The following is a 7,528-nucleotide window of genomic DNA, read 5'->3' as shown; positions in this document are numbered from 1 at the left end:
AAGCAGAGAGAGAGAGACACTGGGCTGAGGTCTGTTTTTTTTTTCCTATTCCTGAGAAGCACTTTGCAGGAAGACCAACTGCAAACCTCCACTCCCATTCCCCTGCACCTCAAGGCAAAGGGGGAGGGGGAAGGTGAAGGAACGGGGAACAAAAGTTGAGTCCGGGAAGAAGGGAGGGGTGGGGGGAAGGGGGTTTGATTTCTGAGAAGCACTTTGCAGGAAGACCAACTGCAAACCTCCACTCCCATTCCCCTGCACCTCAAGGCAAAGGGGGAGGGGGAAGGTGAAGGAACGGGGAACAAAAGTTGAGTCCGGGAAGAAGGGAGGGGTGGGGGGAAGGTGTTTTGATTTTAAGATCTGGTTGTATCTCCCATTGTTCTACTCTGATGTTGGTAATAAAATTAAAATTGTTCTGTTTTTTATTCCTTATGATGAGTCTGTCTTTTGCCTGTGACCTGTTTAAGTGGTGAGAAGCTCTCCCAGTCCTCATTTTGATTAGCCCCTTTTTGGGACATCGTGGTGCTCAGTTATGCACTGGGCCTAAATCATGACATGTTTCCATACTGAAACAACTGCTATCAAACAAGAGTTTGATTCTAATTTCGTTTATTTCATCTAGAAGACTCTGAGTAGTACAATGGATTTTTCTGTTGGAGACAGTAGTAAAATTGGGATTGCAGAGCTTAAAGTGGACAATGAAGGTGTTGCGGTTGGGACAGACAAAGCAACAAGACAACAAGTGTTGGAGTAGCACTTCAGTGTTTTTCTTCCCCATCTATTTATACTCTCTTTCCCCAGATGTGTCTTCTTCTCATTGGTTCAAAGTTATTATGCTTCCTGTTTATTCTCTCAAGGGCAGACTGGAATCTTCTCAAGGTCAAAGTCACCTTGTCCAAGGGCTTCAGTCCAGCTGAGGTCCCCCACAATTCCCCCTTTTTGTATTTGTGCTACAAAAATTGCCTGTGTGGCCTTTTGCAGCGAGCTTTGCATCAGGGACAGTAAATGTGGCAGCATCAATAACACAACTACAACAACAATCAATATCAAAAATACAGTCTTAATCAATTATAAAACCCAACCAGACAATCCCCAGCCATTAAAAAGGTTATTTAACCAATTCCACCCATCATCAAGCTGAAGTTTTCTTCATTCCTTCCTTTGACATCTGAATACTCTTATGAATTGACTCTGAATGGTCCGACAAATTCATACAATGTATTCCTTCAAAATCTTCACATCCATGCCCTTGTGCTAACAACAAAAAATCTTTAGCAGCTCTATTTTGCAATGTAGCATATCTAACTGAATTTACGTCTAATAACAGTCCACTTAAAGTCATTGAGGTCAAATTGCTCTGTTTTGCTAACCAACACCCCAGCTTGTTGAGGGTGGTTAGCGCCTGAGCAGCTGCCACCCCAGGAGCAAAGATAGATGTGGCTATGGTTTCACCCAGAACCCAAAAGTTCAGATTGTCCTTACAATCACTTTTGTATGTATGAACAGTTTGCCTATTGTGTGATTGACTGCGAAAGGCGTTGTGGATCACGGTGTCATTGAGCATCAGCAATGTTAAGCGGCCCAAACTGCAAGGTCCTTCTTTGAGATGTGAAGGGATACCAGGCCACGCTCTATATCCGCAAATCAAAAACACTCCGGGGGGCAGGCTAATTGGATGGTTGCTAGATCTTGAAGCATTCTTTGATGTATGATTACAGCAAAAACTATCATTTCTATACACAATCAAATTAGAATTTACCCATTGTCTCATTGTCTGATTTTTCCCTAAATAATTAAAATATAAACAATAATCCATTTTTACAGATCCCAACAACTCCAGCTCCCGTGGTTCAAGGTCACTTTGGCTTAAATATGGAATCCAGCCATCCCAATTATCAATCACTCTTGAACCATTGGCTATGGCCTGCTGAGCTGTAGGCACAGGCCAGTTGTCCAACACTTGACCCACCAAACATGTTGAAAATGGATTACCAGGTGAGGCAGTAGATAAACAAATAGAATCCTGCCCTGTCTTGTTGGCTAGGGTGATCCACACATTCTGCTTTGGCTGCAAAACTATCCATCTGTCACTGGCACACACCATCCACCACAGGCTTAACACAATGATGAACGAAACCAACAATTTAGTTTTTAACAGAGGTAACAACCACCCAGACAGTCCCCATCCTTTAAACAAGTTATTCAACCAATCTCATCCTTTGTATAAATCCCAGCTGCTGTTTGTGTTCTCTTAATAAAGTTCTCATGGGAATCTCAGCTTCTGCAGCACCTTGGTTTGCAGCCTTTTGATGCTTCTCCGCGTTTCCTCCTTTTTTGTTTCAGAATTGAGATCATATGCCAAATTATTCCATACATATCAATAACTGACATTTTCCTGTGTATTTAGATTTCTATACAGACTCATAAAAGCATCAGCATACAGACCTTCATCCCACTTTCCAAGTTGAGAACAGAACAATATTAACTGCAATATGGTATTATACTTTAAAGTTCCATTCTTTGGCTACCTTTCCTGATCTTCAAGAGTATAAATTGGCTATCAATTATTACAATATTTAATCCTGTCCCAAATTTTGTAGCTATATTATGAACACAATTAAATGACACACAATACAGAAACAACAACCACACTTATCACATATTCTAAAACTAATTACCAGTAATTTAACACACACACCAAACCTCAATACCTAGATATTCCACAGACTATAATCTTCCTTCAGGACTCCATCCTCTTAAAGAAAGAATGCCTTTTACCTTCCCTGGGGTCTTGCTTAGAGCTCTTCGGTCTGGGGATTGAAGGTTCTCCCCGAGAATCACTTGGTGTCGGCTGGAGGTCCTGCGATCTCACGGATCCATCGAGGTCCAAAAGCAGTGTCCCATCTGGGGTGTTAGTAATGTAAGCCGCTCAAGGCTACATGGCCCACTATTGAGTTTCAGTGTTGGAGGAGGTGTAATTACACCAGACTGTAGCATTTCTATACACAAAGTAGCATTTACATTCTGACTCTTTCGAATAGTGTTATAGGTATAGTTAAACATCACACAAGCATCCATCGTTACTGATCCTAAAAACTCCGATTCTTGATTCGGTTGTCGAACTTTCCATTCTTCACTTGCGTGAACCATCCATAACAGGCCGAATACAGCAAGCAGGAACCCACCGGGGACCACCATCTGTGGAGACACAAGCATCCTCTTCTTCAAGTTAATAAATCACATGGAGGTGACCATTGTCCACTCTACAGGTCCTTCACCCTAACCTTAACGCCAGGGGAAACAATGGTCATTTTATGTAGGGACTCAATGTGGTGAACCATAGGTGGCTCCTGCAAATTCTCTGTTATATTAACAAAATTCAGCACATACATGGCTCTATTTAACTGCTCTTCAGGGGTTTCACCAGTCATTTCCCCTTTTTGTTTTTGAAGAAGGCATTTGAGCATGCCATGTGCACGTTCCACAATGCCCTACCCAGTGGGATAGTGTAGAATACCAGTAACATGTGTCACCCCCCATAATTACAAAAATGCATTCACTTTTCCAGAAACATATGCTGGACCATTGTCTGTCTTGATCTGAGTAGGAACCCCAGCAACGGAAAATGCCCATTGCCAGTGTCTAATAACTTCTTTGCCGCTTTCACCTGTGTGGGCAGTAGCAATGATAACCGATGAAAAAGTATCAATAGATACATGAACAAATTTTAATCTGCCAAATTCACTGATGTGGGTAACGTCTGTTTGCCATATCTGAAGGGCTCAAAGCCTTCTGGGATTGGTTCCATAATAATGGGGGGCCCCCCGGCCCCGGACAGTCGGGTTTAGCCACAACAATGGCATGTGCCTCAGCATGAGACAGACGAAACTGTCGCCTGAGAGCACAATAGCCCTGACGAAAATACTGATGAGACATGATTGCCTGCTGCTTGATATTTGGTGTTGGTCCCATTGCTACACCTGACGCAAATTCATCCGCTCTTGCATTTCCTTCTACCAAAAATCTCGGAAGAGAAGTATGACTCTTAATATGCAAAACATAATATGGATGTTGTCGTCTTTGAATTTCAACCCATAACAGTTTTAAAACACCAAAGAGTTTCTCCTGAGTGACATGACCCAAAATAGCCTTATCCAATTGTTGTACTAGTCCAGCTACATAAATTGAATCAGTAATAACATTCACAGGACCAGTAAAATGTTGGAATGCCATTGCCATGGCTCTTAATTCTACAATTTGAGGAAAGCCTTCTTGATGTTCTACTTTACTTTGCCATTGGTGGCCATCATGCCAAACTATGGCAGCCTTTCCTGTCTCGCCAGAATCATCAGTAAACACTGTAACACCATCCACAGGGTCTGATTGACTGAATTGTTTCTGTGCAAATTGAATTTGACTGCCCATTTTCAAAAGAGGATGAGAGGGCAGATGATAAGTGATTTGACCTTTAAAATTTATCATTGTGGCTTGAAGTGCTGAGCTATTGGCGAGACACCATTCAAAATACTGACTTTCTACTGTTATCACAATCTTCTCGGGATCCCTTGCCAATAGCTCCACACAACGAGTTCTGTTTTAATGATAATCTGGGCCAAAAGCTCAAACAGACCATGAGCTGTTTTGTTTCTTTTTCTCTAAAAGGTAGAAAGGCCCATTCTAAAACATGCAAAGGGTCTTGCCAACCTAAATTCCACTGTTGTAGAGAGAGAGAAAAAAGTTAGTCACAAAGTCCGAGGCACTTTCACCAGGTAGCTGCGTGCCTGGAAGCATGAAACCAAGCATTGGGGAGATGGCAAGCACTGAGCGAGGTGGCAACCATCACTAGATCCATATCTGGTGTTATCCGGATGCCTGGAGGAGTGTGAAATGAGGCGGAGGCCTCATGGTCCCAGTCCCCCATCTCTTTCCACCCCAAGCAAAGGAGCCATTACCTCTACCCATGCAGGTGTGAATTAATGGACTTTGTGACATTAACATAACTGATAAGGTTGTCTATAGTCATCCCCACCCACATGTATGCCCTGGTGATGTAATGCAGAAATTTGAGTCCACTCAGGCATCCTCCTGCCTGCTGTCACGTACATCAGGGAATAAAACCCCTAAGATTCATGCTAGAATGGGGAGTTACTTCTTCAGCCATGGAGTGATGAGAACCTTCCCCCTTGGTCGGAATGCTGGCCAAGGTAACTTACGTGGGACAGGATGAACTTGAAACTACACAAATGAACTGGACGGATTAACGAATTCGCTCCCTCTCCATCCCCACCACTTGGGTCACCTTGTGGGTAAGATTATTTACCTCAGCTAACGCTGAGTGTTATTTTCTCCTCAGGTTCATATACCCTGGGTGTATTCTATATTTTCTCCTCAGGTTCATATACCCTGGGTGTATTCTATTTTCTCCTCAGGCTCATATAACCTGAGTGTATTCTATATTTCTCTCCTCAGGTTCATATACCCTGAGTGTATTTTATATTTTCTCCTCAGGTGCAGTTCTAGGTTTCCCTGAGTGTATTGATTTTGCTCCACTGTATTTCTGTTCAAACGGGCTTATCTATTTGCCAGGCAGCCAGGCTCACTGTGAGCAAGTTGTTGGTTGTTGTGTTGGCATTTTTGTGTTCCATAGTGCTTTGTTGTTGGTATTATATTAGTTATAAAGCCTTTACTGTACCTGTAGCTTTTTAATTTATCACCAGCAATCCAAAAGAACCTGTAAATGTTGCTGTAAATAAACGATTACTGTTTGTTTCCCGATTTGCGTCTGTCGCATATTCGGTGCCAGCCTCACAAGACCAGATTTATTCTCCCTGTTTTCGCAACAAATGTGCAATCATGGCAAAAGGTGTCATTTCATCTATCAACACAAACACTTGCACTGATGTTGTTAAATCAAGTCTCCATACGTGCTTCTTTGTAATTGCTTGCTCTACTCTTTCAATTACCTGTTTTGCTTCTAGGGTGAGGACTCATAGTACAGCAATATCTGAATGCCCCTTTAACATCTCCAAAAGTGGTTGTATCTCAGAAGATGTCCACCGCAAATAGGATCGCACCCAATTAATTACTCCTGCCAACTTCTGTACATCATTTAAGTTTTTAACTTCTATCTGCAACTGAATCGGTTGTGGCACGACTGTTTGACCTAATATTTTCATTTCTAAATACAACCATGGCTGCTGATGTTGCACCTTCTCTGGGGCGAGAACCAACCTATATCTTTGCAATAATCCATGTGTTGCATTCTCCATGTCGGCCAACATTGTCTTTGAAGGACTGGCCAACAAAATATCATCCATGTAATGGTAATGATATCCTGCTGAGAATGCAGCACAGACTGGACTCAAAGCCTTCACTACAAACCACTGACAAATGGTAGGCGAGTTCTTCATGCCTTGAGGAAGTACCTTCCAATGATACCTTTTGGCAGGGTTACTATTGTTTACTGATGGCACTGTAAATGCAAACTTTTCCATGTCCTGTTCATTTTAGAGGAATAGTAAAATAAAACAAACAGTCCTTTAAGTCCATTATTACAATTTCCCATTGCATTGGAATCATGGTTGGTGAGGGCATCCCTGGTTGCAATGCTCCCACAGTTGCCATCATCTCATTGATCTTCCTTAGGTCATGCAACAAATGCCACTTCCCTGATTTCTTCTTTATCACAAACACAGGTGTGTTCCATGGGCTATAAGAGGGTTCAGTGTGTCCTGCAGCCAATTGTTCTGCGACTAAAAGCTGCAGGGCTATGAGTTTTTCTTGATTAAGGGTCCACTGATCCACCCACACTGGCTTTTCCGTTAACCCCTTCAGAGCCAGTGTTGGCCGTGTGACGCCCTGCAATGCAGTGGCCTTCATTAAAAATCCGTTGTAATCCTTAACCCCCATTGTGCAAGACTATCTCTCCCTCGTAAGTTCAAGGGCGCAGTGGTTACATATGGCCTGATGGTGGCTTTCTGTCCCTCAAGATTGCTAATAACAACAAGTTTAGCAGCCATAAAACTATTTGCCATCCCCCCAAGGCCTACCACTCCTGTTGTATTCGATACCAAGGGCCAGGTAGGAGGCCAATCACGTTGTGCGATGATGGTGACATCAGCTCCTGTATCCAACAAACCCATTAATTTTGAGGGGGTAGCATGGTTCATTGTAAATGTGCAGACCATTTGTGGTCTCTTGTCTGTGACAATCTGGGACCAAAAGACAAGCAGTTTCCCAGTGGATCCAAATCGATTGTCGCTGCGAATAGTCTGCTCTGTTCTAGGAACAAAACTCACAGAAGGCACAAGCTGAGCAATTCAAGTTCCTTTAGTGACAGTTACTGGTGGTGTTGCAGTAGATATCATAGCCCAGATCTGTCCCATATAGTTCACATCAATCACACCCCCATGTACCATCAATCCTTGTAAAGTGCTAGTTGACCTTCCTATTAATAATGCACCAAGTCCTTTACCAATTGGTCCCCATGCATCCAAAAGCACTTTGTGTATTTGACAGTCATTTATTGTTA

At 42.7% G+C, this 7,528-nt stretch overlaps 1 pseudogene; it reads right to left on the bottom strand.

The window, feature by feature from the left end:
- Positions 1 to 5,984: 5,984 nt before the first annotated feature.
- LOC104535100 lies at positions 5,985 to 6,906 on the bottom strand (annotated as a pseudogene).
- Between the last annotated feature and the right edge of the window lie 622 nt (positions 6,907 to 7,528).

This window comes from Mesitornis unicolor, unplaced genomic scaffold, assembly GCF_000695765.1.
Source record: "Mesitornis unicolor isolate BGI_N332 unplaced genomic scaffold, ASM69576v1 scaffold1523, whole genome shotgun sequence".
Lineage (NCBI taxonomy): Eukaryota > Metazoa > Chordata > Aves > Mesitornithiformes > Mesitornithidae > Mesitornis > Mesitornis unicolor.
The sequence above is the reverse complement of the archived record's forward strand: the minus strand, read 5'-3'. Positions and strand labels throughout refer to the sequence as shown.